Source organism: Solenopsis invicta, chromosome 16, assembly GCF_016802725.1.
Source record: "Solenopsis invicta isolate M01_SB chromosome 16, UNIL_Sinv_3.0, whole genome shotgun sequence".
Lineage (NCBI taxonomy): Eukaryota > Metazoa > Arthropoda > Insecta > Hymenoptera > Formicidae > Solenopsis > Solenopsis invicta.
The window spans coordinates 1,088,179-1,110,402 of NC_052679.1; the positions used below are offsets into that span (position 1 = coordinate 1,088,179).

Consider the following 22,224-nt stretch of genomic DNA (forward strand, 5'->3'; position numbering starts at 1 on the left):
CGAGAAATTGCGGCGGCCGATCATAAAAGTATTACATCAGCGGCCTGTAATGCTGCGCTCGCGCGCGCGCGATCGAGCGAGCGCGTATATTATATGCGTTATTGCTGCAACGAGGCGCAGTGACACAATGTCGATTTGTCGCGACGACGATGCGATCAAACGTGTACGGCGCACACGTCGCTCGCGAAGCGAAGCGTAATCACCTAAATAACCACCGGTGACTCGCTCCCGCTTCTCTCTCTCTCTGTCTCTCTCTCTCTCTCTCTCTCTCTCTCTCTCTCTCTCTCTCTCTCTCTCTCTCTCTCTCTCTCTCTCTCTCTCTCTCTCTCCACTTCCTGCGAAGACGCGTCAAGTTGATTCGAGAAAATGCGTTGTGTTTCGATCGGCGTGATTGCCCGTCGTATAGAGGGAGAGCAAGAATTTCCCTCAGAGACGGTCCGTCGCCTGTTGCAATCTATGTCAGAAGAAACAAGCGTCGCGAGAGAATTCGAGAGTTCTGTCCGGAGATACGGCTTACTTAAATTCGCCGACTGTGTCGAAGCTTAATGGAAGATTTGCTCGCGCAATGTGGCGCCTTCATCTTTTTCTCAAATGGAGCATTTACATGAATCAATGGAGTTAGTCACGTTAGTGTGTCACGGTTAATTAGTGGCATTTACTAATATAACTCATCATCTCTCAAACATTGTCTCACGTAACCGAAATATATCTGAATGACTGTAGAAAACGTTACGTGTCGCGGTGCTCGCGACTCGTATAGATTTTCGAAATATCCGAGATCGATGGTACATGCGAACCGTCCTCCGGTTTCGCGAAATCCAAGGACTTTGTCGGACGAGGAAATAACGGGTTCGCGAACGACGAACTCGGACGGGCCACGTATTAATATAAGCTTGGCGTGACTAATACAACAATTTATCCAGCCGCGGGCATTTAAATAGTTATGACCTAGGTCGCCGGCAACGAGGCGACGAGCGACGATTTCGTCACGCGCTAACTCGCGCGAATTGAATTCGCCTCGGCGCTTTCGTGAATTAACTCCCTCGTGTCGCCCACGCGGCCCTGTTTCACCTCCTTTTTCCAGTATTCTTTTCAATCGCCGGTCAAGCGATCGGTACAGCCTCGCGAGAGACGTCGGCGGCGGCGGTAGAATCTTTACGAGACCTCTCTGCCAGCTCTCCGCTGCGTTCTTAATTCAATAATTATAATAATGTGGCGGCAAGCTAAATAAGATCGCAGCGCAATAGAGTTAAAATTATTACGGACCGTTCGCATAACATCAGGTGAATTTAACTAGGATTTAACCAATTAGCCATAGATAAAATTAGAATGAGAGATGGTATTAGATAAAGCTCAGTTAACCAGTATTTATGGAAATTGCTTCATATAATATTTACATGTTCAACAAAAGATAAATCAAGATTACTATTTCTCGCAGGTCGGACGCAAGGTACGTCTCGTTTCGTCGATGATAAAAAGCGACGAAATTTTGTGAACGCGATCGAAAATTCGATTCATTATTATTCCGTTATTTTTTGGCGTCCTGCCAACGGAAAGAAGCTCGCAGCGGCAAACGGACTGCGCCCTTCTGTTTTGCGTCCTGCGTAGGGGTGCCCGCGGGCGTCCACCCTCGAAGCAGGACGTTTGGCACTCCACACACACAAACACACGCACACACGTACGGCCCTCTTTTTAATTGTTATATTTATAAGGGGTTGTCTCGGTACCGCACACATGGCATGGTTCCTCAGCTCCGGGGCTGGAAAACTCGCTTGTTTTTGGACATAGGTATTGGACGGACGTGCCCTTCTTTTCACCCTTCTTCCCTTTCTCTCTTGTAAATCGATACTCGCTGCGAGGCGCGGACTTCTCGCACAATTGGGTGACGAAGGGCAGAGATGAGCTTTATGTATACATTATAAGAAAAGAGAACGGAAAGCTTCGGAAAATATTCTTTGAATTTATTTGTACGGAAATATTTCCTACGAGAAAATTCAAAGGGTCTCGATAGGAATTTTAGTTTCAATTCATAAGTAAAGATTCATGATAACAAAAATTATATATAATTATAATAAAATTAACAGATTCTCTCTCTCTCTCTCTCTCTCTCTCTCTCTCTCTCTCTCTCTCTCTCGACTTCGACTCGTTTGAAAGAAATCTTACAAAAATTAAAAACTACAAATCAAATCAAGAAGATAAAAATTGTTGATACGAAAACTGACATAGTTTTCACATCATTATTTTTAATTTAAACAAAATATTGTCAATTCAAAAGATCTGAAAAAATACTTGACGGAACCTTTCTTTATCTGTCATCTTCATAAAACCATTTTTGATATGACTCTTTCACGATATCCCGCGACGACGCGAGCCGCATCATCATCCGTACGTCCGTACTGTCCGGTCAACGCATCCGGTCAAGCGGTAGCAGGAGACCACGCGGCGGAGCTGGCGAGCGCTGGGAAGATCGCGCGGATAGACGAGGCGAGCAGGAGGTGAGGAAACGGGCGGCAAGGGCGGGGGAAGGGTAGGAAGGAACGGGCGGATGGGGCGAATATTGGACAACTAATTACCTAATCACTCATTATCCACCGCGGACTCCGGGCGCCGGTAGTTCGGCGCGCCAGGTACGTAGATAGAGGTGGAACGGGCTTGCCCGGAGGGCCATTGTGATACACGAAGCAGAATCATGCACGATCGTATATTATCGATGAGAGGACCATGGGGGGATGGGGGGAAAAGGGAGACGATGGAACGGCACAGCGGCCATCCCTAAAATCCTCCCCGGCGCCCGACCCCCTGTCCGAGTGTACCAGGGTGCTCTTGCTCGCGCGCGCGTTTAACGTTAGCACGGAATCGGAGCCAATGACGGGGCGGAATCGCGATGCGGAAACGACGCTTCCTTTCTCGCACCTCGCACGAGCCTGCCCCGACATTATCCCGGAGTCGGCCCTCTCCGTCGCGCCCTCGACGCTGTTCCAACTCGGCGCGGCGCTTCTCCCGCCTCTCGCTCTTCCACACACACACACACACACACTCTCTTTCCCCCATCCGTCGTCTTCGATCATGCCGCTATTTTCGTCCGTGGGTGACGTCCGGAATAGATAACGGTTATCACTAATGCATCGAGTCGCTTCTAATACGGTTCCGGGGCTGTAATAATCTGCCGCTTATCGCGCCACACTCTCGACAATGTTTCGGGAGTGTCTCGAGGAGAAAAGACAGATGAGATATCGCGGTTTCGTATCCTTTTCAATTACGAGCGATTAGAAATCTGAAACGAATTGAGAGTAGCGTGTAAAAGATGTGCAAAATATTTCTTTCTCTCACGATTTTGAACTTTGACTCAACAAAATTTTGATGCGAGGATTGCAGAAATGGTTAACACTGAATTTAAAAAAAAAAAGGATGTAACGTTTAATTAAATTTTCTCTGAAGAAATTATATGGAAGAATTTCGAGGGAACGTTTCGGGAAGGAAAGGGAAGAGGACGCGACATTTACAGTAGAAATTTATCAATATGGCTCGCATTTCTGACGACGCGTTCCGTCTATTTCCACTGGCTGTCATATTGGGAAAGTAATAGCTTTTCGTTAAAAATTCAACCCTCCCCTACCTCACGCCTTCCTGCACTGATGTCCATCTCGAAAATAACCGGCTCGTTTTAAACCCGTATCTTTTTTCCACATCGTTTTTAATTTGATCTAGCGTAACGATTTGCCGATCCACGATGATTGTCGCGGAGTTGCCTTAAAATGTTTATGACGACTCATTTAAATCGGCAGCTATCTCTGTCACGGGGGTGATATTAATCGCCCACTGAACACGCTTCGTGCAGTCGTAACCGTGGAACCAAAATATATATCCTACTTGCAGCGTTTTACACCGTTTCGGGCATTAATAAGAAATAAAAATATTTTCTCTCGAATATCCCGGCTAAACTTGGGTAACTTAACTATGGCTTAATCATAGTTTCATTGAAGAATGATTGTTTTCCAGCACGTTTTCAAATAATCTTCTTTCTTTCTAATTTTCAATCGCTCTTCCATAAATATTCCTTTATGGTTGTCTCCTGTGAATCTTTATACTCCTCAACGTCTTGCGAATCAACTGCTTTTCTTAGAGAGAACTTTAATTTTCACAACTGGCGAATTTTTAAAAAGTGTTAAAAAAAAAGAAAGGATATCGATCAATGAATGGTTTGTCAAAAAAAGAACAAGCTTTAAATTTATCAACGAGTTTGCTACGTAAAATCTAACTGTATTACATTCACTTATTTCGTTATTCTCTTTTCTTTTTAATTATTTAGCAGTGATTCACCAGTGGAAAAAGCCTGAAAGGCGTCAGAGATGCGCTATGGACGATAAAGTCCGGTTCGATGGCCTTCCGATATGAGCATTCTCGAGATTAGGATGCGGTAAGACAATCCACCGGATAATCATGGTCGGGGCTGGATGTCGCGCCCGGCGTGGCGTGGTGTAGTGGTCGTCGTCGGGTTAGTCCCCGACGACCGCGCGATGCGCGTTATATGGAGGTTTAGGCCAGCGGACCGAGCTAACTGTAATCAGAGTTGCGGCGTTGTAGTAGCGCGTTTCAGTCGCGTCGGACAGGACGGGAGGAATCCTTGGCGCTGCTGGATCGACCTGGAACGTCTCCACCACCTACCTATCTACCAAACCTACCTACCGGCCAACGTTCGGGAGATCGTTGCGTGTCCCCGGATGCACGTGCTCGGGGTCACGGCTGTTCCCGGCCGATACTCGTCCTGGATGGTCCTTAATCCTCTTAAGTGCCGTGTGGCGCGACTAAATATCAATCACAGTTTATATCAACCCCGGTCGGTCGGTGCCCCGTTTCTCTCCGGGAACCCGGAGGGGCTCTCGACGTGCTGTGGGGGTGGCAAGGGAAGCGGACAACGTGGCCGATCGATTGCGCGAAGAACTTGATCGGCACAACGCGATCGTGCTCGGATTTATTTCAGTTATCGACCAGATTTTATGTTTGGCAATTGTCGTTCTCAACTAACGTGAAAAATTAAAGAAACGTAATGAAAATGTACGGAAAGAACGGTTTTGCTAATGTATCTAAAAATTTATACACAGATCTGAAATTATAATTTTGTTAGACCGTTAAATTAAATATGTGGCTCAAACTGGTCACTAGAAATTGTTAAAATTTTTGAAGCATCGTACGTCACGCTTGAGTATTTTACACTTTAAATCAAAACAAGTTAACTCTTTTTTTATTTCAATGCTATACTTATAACTGAACACGGAAAGAACGATTTTGCTGAAGAATCTAAAAACTTATTTAGCTACAGATTTGAAAATAATTTTGTTTGACCATCAAAATAATTATGCCGGATGCTCAAACGCTTGATAGCAAAGCTTCAAAAAGCTTTTGACATTTTAGTAATTAAAGTATTCTACACATTTATTTTGATGGCCGAGCAAAAGATTATTAAATCTATTTTCAGTTCTGTATCTAACTAAATTTATAAACATTTCAGCGAATTATTTTCGTGTATCAATCAATGCACTGATTCCAATTTAAACAATGATATAATATATCCATTGTTTTTCAGTGATGGTACACTAATTCTAAGTAGTGAAAGTACATCCAGAGAAAAGTTTTGTTTAAATTGATGAAATTGTTTTTTTAAAGTCGACGTGAAAATACCTTTAAGAAAAAAAAAATTTGATTTATTTAAAGAAATGATGTTATTAGCCTTTTTTTAAACTAAATAAATTATTTATTTAAATTATTTGTTTGATTTAAACAAATAATTTTTTAATTCAAAGAAAGTACTGACAGAAATGTAAAAAATAATTTAGTCCTAATTTAAAAAATATATTTTATTTAAAATAAGAAATAGTTTGTATTTTACAATCAAACTATTTCTTTAATTCTAATAAAAAGAACAACTAAGAAATTTCTTCAAATCAAAGAAACTTTTTTTTAGACGTATAGTAAATTTCTTTGATTCAAACAAATATTTTTTTAATCGAAGAAACTTTCTCTGAATGTAGTCCCCTCTTAATCGGAATTACTGAAAGACAATGAATAGGCACTGACGATTACAGTTTATAAGTATAGCACTGTAGTGAATAATGTACTGTTTCTAATTTAGAAACTACATAATTATTTTGATAGTTGAACAAAATTATTTTTAGACCTTTATCTAGCTAAATTTTTAGGTACACAGAGAAAACGATTTTTTTGGAGTTGATAAATTTTATCCAAAAAAATTTATTTGAAATGGTTCAAACAAACCAATGTTTGAATCGATAAGTACGGCTAATAGTATTATTTTCGTCAAATAATAGATGTTTGAATGAAACAACAACATTTTTATTCAAACGAGTGATGTTTGGTATAAGCATATGTTGTTTCAACGAAACAACTTTCAGTCATATAAATAGGAATACTAATTCCAATAAAATCTTTTTCTCTGTGTACTTAAATAAAACCGTTCTTTTCGTGCTTGTAAAAGTTTATAGTATATCCTGTAAAAGTTTTTGTGAGAGATGGTGAAAAGATACTAAAAATATACAAAAATTTATTAAACTTTTGCATAAGAAAGAACACAACACTATTTGTATAATTCTATTTCACTTCTTGCTTTGAAATGTAGTCTAAATATTATTCTAATAATGCTTCTCTGTTTTCTTCTACTTCTGCTTTAAAAAAAAAAGTTAAAAGACGGGAGGTTTCAAGCTTTCAGGCCTGCTTTACTTAGAACGCTTCTATTATTTATGGACCCTTTGTTAAAGTAAACTCTGACGTCTTTGATGGCCATATTCCGCGATAATATATTCCATTATGACGCTCATTCGTTAAGGATGATTCATGACTTGCACGCGCGATCGATCGCGTTGTTTGCCGAGAGAAAAAGGAGCACAGGTAACAGCCTGTATTTATAGGGCGATGCGATCAGTCGCGCTATCGCGTAGATCCATTTAAATACATTTAGGAGATTGCAAAAATGGACTATTGCAACGTCGATGAGTAGTAACTACTTATATTTATAGAGCCGTATCGTCGTCGCGTGGATACATTCGGGGTACATTTAGAAGATTGCAGAAATGAAGTTTCGCGCGAGTCGACCGACGTATAATTACGCGTTCAATTACGCGCGCCCGACGATAAATACGGGCAACGCGGCTATACATAAAAGAGTTTGCGAACTTAAGCTCGATTAATCGAAGAGCCGGCTTCGGGGCAATAACACGCCATGCCACATTTCACCAGCGGGCAGACCGCGCGCGCCCGCGCGCAGACGAGCAAGATCGCGATAAGTCTTTTGTAATGGTGAAGTTAACGGTGGTCGCCGTGAAATTAATCTTAATTTTATCAAATACGGGGCGCGTCGCGCTTATCTCACCGACGCGCGACGCGACGCGACGTTTCGCGACGACCGGTCTACATCTCGCTATCACATTGATCTTTCCCAGGGATCGATCGCGCCTCGAAGGAATCTTTCCTTTGTCACGACAAGTACCTTTTTTCTCTCACGGGATGATGCTCTCTCTCTCTCTCTCTCTCCCTCCCCCCCCCTCTCTTTCTTTCTCTCCGCCCGCCTTTTCCCTAACGCGAGATTACAAGCTCGCGAAAATAGCGACGCGGTGCGAATAGCGCGCACTCGCCCCGCGAACGTATTCGCGTACTATTCGCGAATACTGGCCCGGAATAATTCTGGGGGTAGCGCGAGGACTCTTTCGTCGAGCGTGGAATATTTAATGGTCGATGACGAGCGTCGTAAATAATTGATCGCATTAAGATTGCATCGGGTCTATAGTTGAGAGCCGCGGCACGTGACGCATCGCGTTCGCGTGCACGTGTGTCGTCCGTGTGTACGTGCGTGAGCGATTGCATGCCCGGCATTTTGTACATGTGTCCGGTTGTCAAAGAAATAGAAGATAAGGCGAATATCGAGGGATAAAGCATTGCGGGTTACGATCGGGGAATAAGCGCTCGCGATCGTAAGCTTTCGAGCTTTCTGGTGGCGGCCGGCGCACTTCGCGTCGACTCCTCCTCCTCCTCCTCCCCCCCCCTCTTTCCTCCCCCTCGAGACGCGGGGATGACAGTCCCTTTGAATAATACAGCGGACTCGCGTCGAGGTTAGATATTCTTACGATCACCGCGAACCCTTCCCTTCCGCTGATACACAGCTAAATCGTCAATTATTCAGGCTGCAGCTTGAGCATTTTCCCCGTTTCCGATCGCGCACAAGTATATATGAAGTCCGCCTCGGTTGGACATTGTTAACGGCATACGTAACCACTTTCATTTCGAGTCTCCCTTACGAGATAGCGCGCGGATTGTTCCCTTCACTCGAAGGGATTTTCAGTGATAACGCCGAGCCGCTCGGATCGAATCTTCCAGCTGGGAGCAGCTGAGTAGTATCGCGATGAATGCTTGATGAGATTTAACATCCTCTCTCTCGCAGCTCTCCAATTCACTCCTTGACTTATTATCTTATAAACTTTTTTGATTTTTAATGTTCATAAATGTGTGAGGATTTTATATCGATGCCACGGCCGGATCGCCGAATAAATAAAAACCGAGGATCGATCGTACATTTTTCTTATTATTTATAGAATTGGTCTTTGTGCTTTTTTACGAATTAATCTCTGTATATTCTTACGAATCTACAGCCCTCTAAATTATTCCTACAGATTTACTATTTTCTCTTTCGCAACTTGTATTGCTATACCCAGTCTATGTCTATACCCTTAGATCCTTTTTCACACAACTGCAAGCTGTGCTTGAAAGTTCTTTTTTTTTCTTTCATCGAAACAAATCGCTTCTGCCACAATATGGGAAAAGCGGCTTTGCTAGAGTATCTAAAAATTTAGCTAGATGCAGATCTGAAAATATAATTTTGTCGAAATAATCACGTAGGATTCTCAAGCTGGAACGTCAAAACTTTCCGCAGCATTGCTCGTCACACTTGAACGTCTCGCACAATTATTTTAGTGATCCAACAAAATTATTTTCAGATCTGAAGTTTTACATGTTTTGACAAAATCGTTTTTTTCTTGTATAAATCGAGGCGATATTCGAAGACTATTCGAATTTCAGACGATACAGTGTTCAAATACACTAAATTCTACAGCAATTATGACATTTAGCTATTACTGACGGACGTAACATCACGTGGCAGAAAAAACATAGATGAAAAAAAAAATATTTTTCTAATTATACCAAACGAACGAAAAAAGCATTTTATTTTTCGCACGGAAAATTATGCGTCTATGCCAATAAAACGTCTGTCCGAGATTCGTCATAGTGACAAGCGGGGAAACCTTTCGGAGAAACCTTTCGTATTTCTGTATCGTTGTATTTCCGTTATAGATACACTAATCTTAAGCAACAATCAATTCGGAGTCTCTCGTCTCGCTGTCGCCAGTTAGAGCAATCGAATTGGTTCCAGTTGCTTTATCCTCGATCTCCGCTTCGCGACGCCCCGGCTGTCTGCCATCTTCATGCTTCACGTTCCCTCCACGTCCCTTCTCCGCCCCTCTCGGGAGCGGGTTAACGAGATCGGGGGACATTTTAAAAGGACAGAGCACCGCTGCCGGGAGAGGTGTCCCCTTTAATTATTCAGGCGCAATTAACACGTCAATAGGTCCGTTGCACCTGGTTACCGTCTTCCGCCAAATATGTACGTTCGCGAGATGGCGCGGCCAAGTTTCCGCGCTCAAACATTTCTGTCTCTCTCTTTCTCTCTCTTTCTTCCTCTTTCTCTCTCTGTATTCATTTATAAGCCGTTTTTTTTCGTCCCTCTCCAACGTCTCTTTCCTTCTCGCGGAGACACGGAGAAGGGTTGTTCCCTCGCGTTCTCTCTCTCTCTCTCTCTCTCTCTCTCTCTCTCTCTCTCTCTCGTCGCGTCCCTCCTCACTTCGCTTTACACACTTTGTGTCCATCTCATTTTTATTTTACTCTTTACTCTCTTACTGCGAGCGTCTGGTATGAAATCTTTAGTCGCGTTGCCTATGGATTATGTTATTTCGTCCTGGGTCAATGCTTTCTTTCAAACAGTTTACGTTTGTGCTCCGTGAGACGGTAGAAGATCTTGAGAGCAACCGTCTGCGAACAGTATAAATATAAATATATGCCTTTTGTCTGTCTTCCTCTCACGTCTCTTATTTTCTTATATTTTATTAAAATTATAACTATGCGTTCTCTTCATTAATTATTTCTTTCCTTTTTTAATTCAGGTTAGTTCTATGTCACACGACTCTTCTCGCAATTTATTTATTTCTTATATTTATTGTTCTTCCTTTTCATTTATTAAGCGTCTGTACATCATGCATCTGTACACTATACGTTTTTCCGCGTATTTTTACATGGAAAGAACGGTTTCGTTGAAGCATTTAAAAGTTTAGCTAGATACAGATCTGAAAATAATTTTGTCCAACCACCAAAATAATTATACGCGACGTTTAAGTGAGTTGCGAAAAATTATGACGTTCAGGCAACCAGTTTTAGTATCTTGCATAATTATTTTGATGGTTCAACAATTTATTTTTAAATCTGAACCTGTCAAAATTTTTACGTAGCTTCAGCAAAACCATTCCTTTTCGTGTTAGCTCTAAAATACAAAGGCAATCCTTCTGTAAATATACTGTCTCTTAAAAAAAAAAGAAAGAAAGCGGGGTTCTATTCCTAATGATTTTCGTAGCCACGTCGCTTTAATGTGAGCTCCTCGAATATTGTTGATTAATTATTTTCATATAGTCGTATCAGCGCTCCGCGACTCGTTTGGTTATTATACACTTGAAATTATCGTCGCCGAGTTAATTATAATCCGCGGATCCGCGCTCGCGCGGATTAAACGCATTTCGACGTGGCAAACATAGATCGCTTACATCATTAACGTTCTCGATGTCGTTACGCGACTCCACTTATAGAACTCTCCTCGCGGAGTTTGCCACGACGTTTTACACGGCAGCTACTCTTTAAGTATTAAGCTATTCAAGTATTGATGACCGATTGTTTTCCCGGATCTCTCGTTGCTCGTCTCTAGACGCCGATAACTTCCTCTACGCCTAACGCATCGCTAGCCCAAAATTTATTCGAGTGAATTCAGCCTGAATTACTTGGCAATTAAACGAAGTCGCAATTAAATTCCTAAATATTTGGAGAGACGTAGCGAGAATATTTAGGAAAACGTTGCGACGGTCCGACGGGAGGGCAGTCAGATACAATAAACGGTGTAAGATCTTTCACCGTGTGCAACGACAGAAGGTAGGCGTAAAACGACGCATCGAATTTTCATTTTCGTTTCTCTCCGTCTTTCAGATATTTATGGAGATTTGTACCCGTAGAATTGCCCGTGAATAATTTCTCCCTCGGATGCTTTCTCCCTAAAAAGGATGAGAGGGACGAGCGGGGGCCCTCGGCAAAGCCGAGCGTTTGATGCTCCGTCCAAGAAGGTCCTTGCTGCTTTATTGCTCGCGACCGGTCACGCGTCCGCGTAAATAATGCAGGAAAGGGGTTGCGGAATAAACTGGTATGAGCGCGTTGAGTTTTCATCGTGCTTCGATCGCGTCCCGAACAACAAGTCCCCCGCGCGCGAGTCGATAACAATTTAATTCTTTTTTAACTCGTGCACGAAAAGCGGCGGCGACGAAAGGGTCGTCGTACCGTGAAAGTGGCACGTATATGCGCGACCACGGATAGTTTTAACAACTTACAGGCTCGTTGGAGTATTACGTATGCAAGAGCGGTGTCCTGCCGAGAATAGGTATAATGTTGAACGTTCGCTTCCCCCGAATGAACCGATGTACCTCGAATGAACGATCATGCGCTCGTGAGCGTCTATCCTAGAATATATGTATATATATCAATCCTTACGAGCACATTTGATTAACATAAGCGCGTCGTTCAACGAAATCCGACCGGCTCTCAAAAATTCCACCCAATTCTAGAATCTTTCGTCGTGGTGGTTTAGCTTATAACATATAAAAGACTTGAGCACTCTTTAAATCATCGGTATTTGATTCTCAGATTTAATTTCGCGATACCTAAGTTCCAAATATTGGAAAGCTTGGAAATGGATTGTTAAAGCGTCGTCGCTTCGATCTTCGGAACGTTAAAGTCTGCTGAAAAAAGTCTGGTATACCATTAAATTCGAATTGTATTTAATTTCAATTCTTTTTTAATCCTTCCTATCGTCACTGCTCCTACTTGATATATCATAATTTAACTAAAACATTGCTGAAGCAATTTGACTAAAAAAAATGTATTAAATTTGACTCAAATTTAGTTTATTATTTACTAGGTGCATATGTTAAAATGAATAGTGTTTAAAACTAAGCAATTTAATCATGGAAATGGGTTAATTAGATGTAGTTGCTTTCTTCAACCACATGCTTTGTTATTATCATTAAATAATAATTTCGACACACGTGGAAGTTAAAAATAACAAAATAATATTTTTTACTCACGGAATTGGTTTAAATTTGATCTTTTAATGTTTATAATGTAATAACAATCTAGACGAGTTACTAAGAGTTTTGTGAAATAATTTCGTTCAAATATTCGGTTAATATAACGAACGAAATGCTAATTTTACCTTACTAATTGTCAAAGTTAATTACTATTATTATACTAAAAGAAATAATAATCAAACATTTAGTTAAATAGTGATCAAATGAATTTTGTTGCTGGTATTAAAAACTTAATTACATTTAACGAACCATTTGGTTATAAATTGTATAAAAACAATTGTTTGATTAAGGCTGATTGCAGATTGGTCAAAAGAACTACATATTTAGTAATTATAACTAAAAAATTTGATCACTATTTAACTAAATGTTTGGTTTTTCTCACCAAATATTTCTCTTAGTGTATGTTTGATAATATTTATTAAATATTGTATCAATATTATAAACAAAATACATTTGATAGTTATTATCAGATTTTTTCAATTATTGAATTTTTTAAAATTTTTGTTTTGCTTCCAACACCCTCGAAACTTACTTACTTTTGATTTTTTGATCTTTCGCGAGTTGAAAAATGAAATGAAAGATACGGGTAACTAATTTCTTAGTCCGGGAACACGATCGAAAAGGATCTGTTCGCAGGCGCCATAAAGGTGGCACTCGCTATCGACAACCTTGTCTTGCGGCCCTATAGATATACAGGTCCATGTATACAGGTACATATAGTATATACAGGGTGACGCCCGAACGAGAGAGAACGCGGGCGGCGCGGCGGGGCGAGAGGAACGAGCGGGAGGGATGAAATGCGGGGTCGCAAGTCGGTATTGTCGTCGGTTACAAATCAAATACCCGATATCATTGTTCGGTACAAACCAACCCATCCACTCGCCCCCTTTCTCCCGCGCCCTCCCGCACCGCACCGCGTCCCCTTCTGCAACGTTAACCTCGCGCACAACCTGCACGCTCCGCAGCGACTACGACTAATAACTACTGCCAGCGTGTGCGGCTGTGTGCGTGAATGTTGCACGAGTACAATGGCCACGACGACGACGACGACGACGACAACGATGACGACGGGCAACGACGACGACGGCAACGACGACGATGGCGACGACGACGACGACGACGATGACGATGACGACGATGACGACAGCGTGTAAGTGGAGAAAACATTGCTGCTACTCGGCATGAAGTCCTGTCATCGCAGCTGAAACGCGCTATACCTACTGAGAGAGCATGGTGAACAACCCTTTTAACCCTTTGCCGCTTCGCTACAAAGCACAGTTTATACAGGATGCCCTAGAACTACAATACTTCTCTTCATTACAAGTTACATGTGTCAACTTTAAGAAGAAGCGAGAAAGTCTCTAAATATCAAATTAAAGAATGTAATAAATTAAATCTTTTGAGATACAATTTTTAAATCGTTAGTAAACTATTATAGATCGCTCTTTAATACGAAGATTGCTTCGTAAACAAATGAGATTGTTACCGGTGAGATAAGAACAGAAGAAATCCAGTTTTCATTACTTTTAGAAATAAAATAATTCCTAGAAGTATTTAATATAAAGTTGTTTGCGTGGCGCGATTACGTTCGTGCGAATTTTCATCGGCGCGCAATCATCAACCACAAAATCGGATTGGTCTTGTCGAGGGGATTGCATTGCCCAGGTCTCCTCGTCAAGCTTCAACCGTCAGAATTCGCTGTTACGGATTGAAACGGATGCGTGTAATACCAGATACATCTCTGAAAGAAAGAGAGAGAAGGAGGGGGGGGGGGGAGAAACAAAGAGAGAGAACATTCTTGGAGAAATTTACCAATCGTGCGTCCCCTCTCTTTGTCGGTGGCGTGGGAATGTGACCATTTAAATTAGTTACACCATCGAACGCAAAAGGTAAAATACAGGTTATTGCAGGCGTCACGTACTTTCTCTCAGCTGTATGATTGCTGTTTGCGGAGCTAGAATTTACCTGCTTGAATACTATTTTGCTGCTCCGCGAACCTCAAGAGAGGTTTATCTTTGCAAGTCAGTTTCGCGAATTGCGATATTAACCGGATCCTCCGACGTACGTGATTCGATTTCATTATCCTCTCGCTTAAGACCAACAAACTTCTTATTATCTTCTCGCACACGTTAATCGCGAACTCGATAGATAGACACGTGTATACACCTCGACACCCGATAGCTTTAAACGTCGTAGCGGATGGGATTAGATAGAGAACATCGTCGGTATTTAGAAGACATCCGAGCGTCTCCTCGAGCGAGGAAACGAGAGGCTACAAAAGGGGTAAAGCGAGTACCTCAAATATCGCGAATCGTCGCGGATACTGCAGATACTCGCGCGTGGCACACGCTCGTGTAGCATGGCCACGGTAATTAATCAGCGGGTTAATTACGGTTCAGTCGACGAGTCTATTCCTACATCGGCAAGGACTCGAAATATTCACGCGGATGGCTTTCCTAGTCGCGTTAGGCAAGTTACGGGGGGAGGGGGGGGGGAGGGGAGACGAGAGGACAGAGGAGTGAGGAACACGAGAGAGGAGAGACACGACCAGAAACGTTGGATGGGCGAAGGGGATGCGGCCGAGGGGATGCGAGTGGGAGGGAGGGGAGGGTGAGAGGGTGGCAGAGACTCGGCTAGGCATCGCCACCCTGGAGCGAGCGATTAATGATTCAGGGGCAGAATTTCGCGATGCTGAAATATTAAGCGTATAACCCTCTCGTTCTCCACTACCCCTCTCCTTCCCTCTCTCCGCTCTTACCTCTTCTCTCTGTCTCCCCGCTCTTCTCCGTACAACCGCTGTCCCATGCTCTCCCTTTCTCTCCGTCAATCCCTCGGCGCTTCCTTCGCATCCTCTCTCTCCCTCGCACACATAGGATACTTCGCTACCTCCCGCATCCCCCGCTGTTTCCCTCACCCTCCTCTCTCTCTCTCTCTCTCTCTCTCTCTCTCTCTCTCTCTCTCTCTCTCTCTCTCTCTCTCTCTCTCTCTCTCTCTCTCTTTCTCTCTCTCATGCTGTCTCGTGTCCTCGCGTCTGCCTCGCGATATACGCACGGTCCTTTCGGGTTGCGCAAGCATGTACACGCGTACTGGGTGCTCTAAAAGCAACGACATGTCCTCGAGGTCGGACCGCCAAGAGCTGACTGTAATTGTTTCGATGAATCGGCAGGCCTTCGTATTATTTTAACAGACTAAATCCTAATTACTCGGCTGTAATTGAACATAAATGCTTTAAGAGTATTTCTATTTAAGGATTAAATTGCGAGGAAACAAAAAATTAAGAACATTGCGATGAAAAATGAAACATCATGATCGTCGCGTTTGCCATTAATGATTCACGAATCAATCTATTCCACATGCAGTCTACAAACGCTTTTATTTAAATACGAATGGACGTGGATGCACTTTGAATATATCCTGTAAATACGGTCATAGGTTAGCCGCCTACGTGTCTCTTGTCTATCGTTATTGTTTGTCGTGATGAACTCGACGTATCGAACGAAAGATACAGTGGTCTAGAATAAAAGTAAAATAAAAGTTAACTAAACAGCAGAGCGTTCTTATCCATTTAATTCATTTAATTAAGCGTACTCATCTACGACGAGATCCGAATTTCTCATGAAAGAAGGAAGGAACGTTAGCGGAAGTTAAAAAGTAATAAGACGACTTTCTTCGGATTTTCTCTCAAGGAAATATAGACTTTGAATAATAAAGGAGATCGCTCCGGGACACTCGGTATACACTCGACTGTTCGTGCACGCGTTCGCCCGCTCGCGCACGCTTAGCCACGCGGCGGCAGCATCATCAATATTTCTCTTTGCTCATTGTTCTTGTACAATGCGAGCGCAAGGCCGCTGCCGTCTCTGTAATGTCGGGGGAGTGCCGGCGTCGCCGGAGCAGGTAGCGATTACCGTGGAAATGGCTAATTTTAAGCCACCTCTCGCGGGAGAGACACGCGTGGCGCAAGACGGGGCGATCGATCGATCGCTCGCTGTGTGTCGCGACGAAATAAAGACTCAATCGGATCCGAAACTTCCTCAAGGGAATCTCGCGGGAAATGATCGCGAGGACATTCTTTTTGCTCTCTGCACGTAAGCGAAAAGAACGATTTCACTGACGTATTTAAAAATTTAGCTGCAGATCCAAGAATTTTGTTGGACTATTGAAATAATTGTACAGAATGTTCTCAAGCATGATGCTGCAAAAAATTTTGACATCTAGAAACCAGCTTAGTCTTTATAATTATTTTAATGATCTAATAAAATGTTTTCAGATTTTATATGTAGCTGAATTTTTAGACGTTTTATTATAGGAAAACCGTTCTTTCCGTATGGTAATAAAAAAAAACAACTTTTTTGCGTTAACAGGAATTATTTTTTTTAACAGAACTAATACATATTTACATACGGAAGGAACAATTTTATTGTAGTACAAAAAAATTAGCTAGATACGAATCAGAAAATAATTTTGCAATATGTTGGACTATCAAAATAATTATGTGAGAGGTTCGAGCATGATGATACTGATCAAAAAGTTGTGACAATCTAACAATCAGTTTAAACGTCCAATATAAATTTTTTAATCGTTTGACTTAATTATTTTCAGATCTGTATTTTAGCAAAATTGTCTCTTCCACGCACAAAAGAATATTTTTTGGGAAGTACTTGAAAGAAATTGCGTTTTTCTAGAAATGTGGCTTTTCTTGAATAAAATAAAGAAAAAGAGCATGAAAATGAATAGGGGAGAGTTGACAAATATGTACCACTCACGTTATTTTTTATTACATTTCCGGTTTAGAACTGATTTGTATGGAAATGAATGTTGGAAATTGTAGCTCGATATTTCATACATATCTATTGTATTTATCAACTAAAACAATTAAAAATATGATAAATTATTAATTAATTCTTATTTTATTAATAATTAAATAACAATAGGAAGATAAGAATATCAAAATAAAACTGACTTGAATTTATTATTTTTGCAATTAACATATTTTATTCATATCAATTATTAGTTTTACTATTGCATTATTATTTATCAGTCTTACATTAATATCATTTATTATAAAAAAAATTGTAACTGTATGATTCAGGAAACATGATAGATTTGATTAAAAAATTGATTATTTCAGGATTAATAGAAATCATTTTAAGCATGTATTAAACAAAAATAATGTTTTTTTAAAAAACATTATTTTTACCAACCCTAATTTAATTTTTATAATAATTGGAAACGTATATACAAAATAAATGTAAAATACATAATTGTTTTAAAATAAACCTTTTATTCTAAAATAATTCTTTTATGAAAATATCAAAATTTAACATAAAATTATTATAAAATTACATTCTTATCAATTACACAAATTAATAAAAAATTAACATCAGTTGTATCTGATTCTTTTAACCAATTGTAAACAAAACGTATTATAATAAATTGAATTTTTATGTATATAGCCCGTTTCTTATTTATTTTTTATTTTCGTTACTTATAAATGTTGCTATATTCTATATTATATTAAATAAATATAAAATATTTTCAAAGTACGATTTAGGTACGCATTCAGCAACTTTCCTCTACTTATTTAGGTGCAAAGCAGCAAGGACAGATAAGCGATACTTTTTTTCACAAGGGAGATTCGCGTTTTGTTCGGCGGAGTTTCGGCGAGTACGGTTTCAGGAAAATGGTACGCGGGATTCTTATGATTTTACATGACATAAACTGCTGCCAGTTTTATAACGGTATCAGTAGAATATATAACTGTTTTGTGCCGTATCGTAATTTCAGGTTTATTCTCTTAGTTTCGCGAAGTTTGAGATTAACGAGAGTTGTCGTCGAGAACTCCGCATCAAAGATATCGTGCTCAGAAGTAAAAGGCGGCCGTTTAGAATACGTTTACGGCGGGCTTGATGCGCGCGCGATCGCGGACGGCCATTACCGGAGGGGAAAAAAAGATTTTCCACCGCGCGGTCCGTCAGCGCCGTCCGTACAGCAGCCAGCGCTGTTACAGGTAGAAAACGGTTACAGGTAGAAAATCCGAGCGCGTTGATACTTCACGCTTTTATTCCATCGTGCGCCACGCGCTCGCACGCGCGCGTCCATTTTTTTCATCTCGTATTTTTTCATAACTTGCCCCCGAGAGTGCGTCGCCGGGACGAGAAAGTACTGTCGACCACCTTCGAACGCGGCCGCCTTCGCCAAGCTCGATATCGAGGATCAGTCGTGGAATCTCAGCCCCGGGGATCGTCGCCGTTCAACCGAAACCGCGATCATCGATCTCTCGCGAGGAAAAACTCGGCTCTCCTTACGCAGATCCCGCAGTCGACTCTTCGACGGGGAGGTCGAAATTTTTCCGTGCCAGCAACAGCGGTGGGTGTTAGTATACTGTTTGCAGTTAAACAATATTACGTAGTAAAATTTATAGTCCTCCCCCGACTCGGCCTTGCGCGCCCTTACAATGCGCTCGCTCGCTCGCTCGCTCGCTCGCTCGCCCTACACTCGCAGGGGTGAAAGTATCAACGATATGAGAAATGCGGGCGTTATGGCCAGTGCCACCCCCTCCGCTCCGTCACCCTTTTGCCGTTCGTCGCCCTCGCGATGATCCACGGCTTAGCGAATACTGTCCTGCAAATATTTCTCTTTTTCTCTTTCAAAATGCTCGCATGGAGTGACGTTTCGATTCGCCATGAGAGTCGCTAGAATTGCAGTTAATAATTCGAGATAAGAAACAACGTTCTCTCTTCCGGAAACTATTCTCACTGATGAAAACAGTAAGAGGATCAATTAGTATTTCGCTAATCTTCAATATAAACTTTCACATTTTGCATTTCCATTTGATATATCTGAATGGCACTACGTGTACGAACTTTTTCAATGAAAATCTTGCTGATTTGCAGTTTTCTTATAACTTCGATTAAGTCGGCGACTGCTGTCTTTCAGTGATAATACACCGATTCCGTTTTAGAGAGAGTAAGCGGAAAAATGTGTAGGTGGAGAAAGGAACGGCTGTGCAGTTGTTATAGGCGCAACGTCGGTATTTTGTAAATACGCCGACATCAAGCTTGATATTACATATTTGCCGTTCAAGTAACAGCAACTAAAGTTGTTGCGACGGTAAATGTAAGTCGGTACGTATTCGCGCTTTTACAACGGCGTACGACCTGTATTTTTGCAGCTGAGTATACGGCATCATTCCGCCGTTCCGGCAACTAACAAGTTTCTATTTGTGCAAGGAAATTCTAATATAGAATTGTGTATGGAATATAGATGTTATCCCGGCGATATTTATTCTCTGCGACAACACTGCGAGTAACTTTTTACGGAATCCTTACCTGATTTTTATTATCATGTAATAAATCACGATTGAATTTGTATTGAAATATGTATGTGCGTGTATTGATTCTAATAAATAAATAATGTTTCGAGTTTCGCCATCCGCGATCGAACTTTTTACTCCGTACTTTCCGGGCTTTATTATCCTCTTGGGATTCGATACTCCCAATTTATATACCCGTCTAACAGGGATACGCGAATAATTTGCAGGAATGCGCAGAAAGCGTACGCCCACGAAACTGTAAAACGATTAATATTCGCGCAGCCTTCGCAATGAAGCAAAAGCGTGCCGAAAGAACGAAGGGACGACGTGCGGAAGAAATAACGCACGCGGCTGGCCGCGTCGCGTTTATTCGTTCCGCGGCCCGTAAAGGACGGGCGATATTCCTTCATCAGAAAGCCTCGCGGGCGTCGTTATTCGTCCGCATATATCCGACTCATTCGCCGTTCGGCATCGCCACCGCGTTACCCCCGTTTTTTACGCTTCTAATATCGCAGCATACAGTTTTACACCCGCCCGATCTCCGGCAAAGGGGACGCGCGGTCAGGAGGGAGAGCGGGTGTGGGGGCAGCCGGTTTCGAGCAGCGGGGACTGAAATCGAGTTAGAGACTACTCTGCATTCTTTACGGCGAATCCGCAGCACGCCGGTAAATCTATATATCGAGAAAAACGAATTTCCCGGATTTATGCTTCTAACGAGACCGATCCGTTTACGAATTTTTATTTTTGGGTATCATGACTATAATTATAGCCAGCTGTATCTCTGTGCCAAAAGTAAAATTTCCATCAGTTCTTTCTCACGATTTATCTATCATCGCCGCCTCTTTTTTGACGAAATATAATGTAGCATATTCAACGAACAGGAAGCTCTTTTCTGGAATTTCAAGTAATCTTTTCGAAATTTGATGGAACCACATTGTCTTTCTCGAGACAACAACTAAATAACACATATGCCGATTTATATCTGGTTAAACGTACAGTTATGTTGAATATTCAACTACCAGGAATTTCTTTTTTTGAAACTTGAAGTGAATTCTTTTGAAATTTGATTGCATATCATCTTTCTAATCTCGCTAATTCCTAAGACAACATAAATAACACTTGCCGATTAAATGATATACTGAATTATCTGCCTCTCCACATTCTTAGAATACTCTTTAAATCTGATATCTTACTTTTGAAGTATTTGTTGTATATTTAAAACTACGAATCATCAGTAACTATTCACTGCCTATCAGTGATTTCTTGAGGAGAGGTAGAAGGTCTCACTGATCGGAATCAGTGTATAATCGCTTAGAGATAGTACGAGTATATCTATAATATAATACGGTCTTTATAAAGTTTATCTCCATCTCCTACATTTTGAATCGAAAACGATTCAAAATTATGAAAAACCGAGAAATACGTGTTTAATCATTTTGAAGATCATTTAAAGGGGTTGGGGTTGGATAGAGAAAAGGAATAGAGTAGCTTCTCAAAATAATCTCATACGTATGTCGCGGTTTTTCATAATTTTGAAATATAAGGAAATTTAAGGAGTGGGAAGAGACTTTATAGACACCCTGTATATCATTAGTTGATATAATATAGACAAGTATAGTTAAAATTAGACTATTCATTGTTTTTTAATAAATAATACTGATTCCGATTTAGAGAGTATGCTTCCGGCTTAGCGAGAAATTTCGCAGATTCATCCGACGCAGTCGTTTAGTGAATTTTTAGACGAACAACACGACCGCCCTAACGTAACGCTCGCTATTACCAAAATTCGAGTTAATAGCCAGTTAAGGGAGTCCGGCCGGCGGGTCTCGTAAGGGTCGAACGCGGAGGACCGGTCTCTCTTTGTAGCCTTAATTGAATTAAGACCGCCATCTTTCCCCGGCCGGCACCGGCGACGTCGCGCTCATAACTCCGTTATCGAGGCACGACTGCCCAAATTCGATCGTCAATATCGTCTTGTTGGTCTCCGGGACATGGCAGACGGTAAAACCGCGTCGACGCTGAATAATCGTCTGCTCTTTGCATCCCCAATTACCCTGCCACGTGCCGCTGCCGCTGCCGTCGCCGCCGGGAAAAGAAAGAGCGGTAAATTCTTTAGGGTGCGCCGCTTGCGAGACTGTTGTTGCTAATACGATGTATAATAATCTACTGGTGAATAGGCCGATACCAGAATAAATAGTCGAGGGAGGCCCACCCGTCGCGATCTCTCCAGAGATAGAGCGATATTACTAGAGCCGTATATTTGAATAGTCGGCGAAGATAGCTGTATGTTTAAGATCGCTACTATATCCCTACTTCTCGGAACATCGCTGTAGAGAGTAAATATTTCAATGCAGTTTCTATTACAGCCATCCACCTCTGCAACTATGGATGTCTATTCTGGGTCTACTTCCCAAACTTCGTACATTGAAAAGACGTTCGCGATTCTTTCTT

The 22,224-nt window shown here is 41.6% G+C and overlaps 1 protein-coding gene across 1 annotated transcript in view; it reads left to right on the plus strand.

Annotated features, from left to right (window-relative positions):
- The window catches only part of LOC120356873, a 118,197-nt gene that overhangs the window by 93,180 nt on the left and 2,793 nt on the right, over positions 1–22,224 (plus strand). The gene's annotated exons all lie outside the window — the stretch shown is intronic.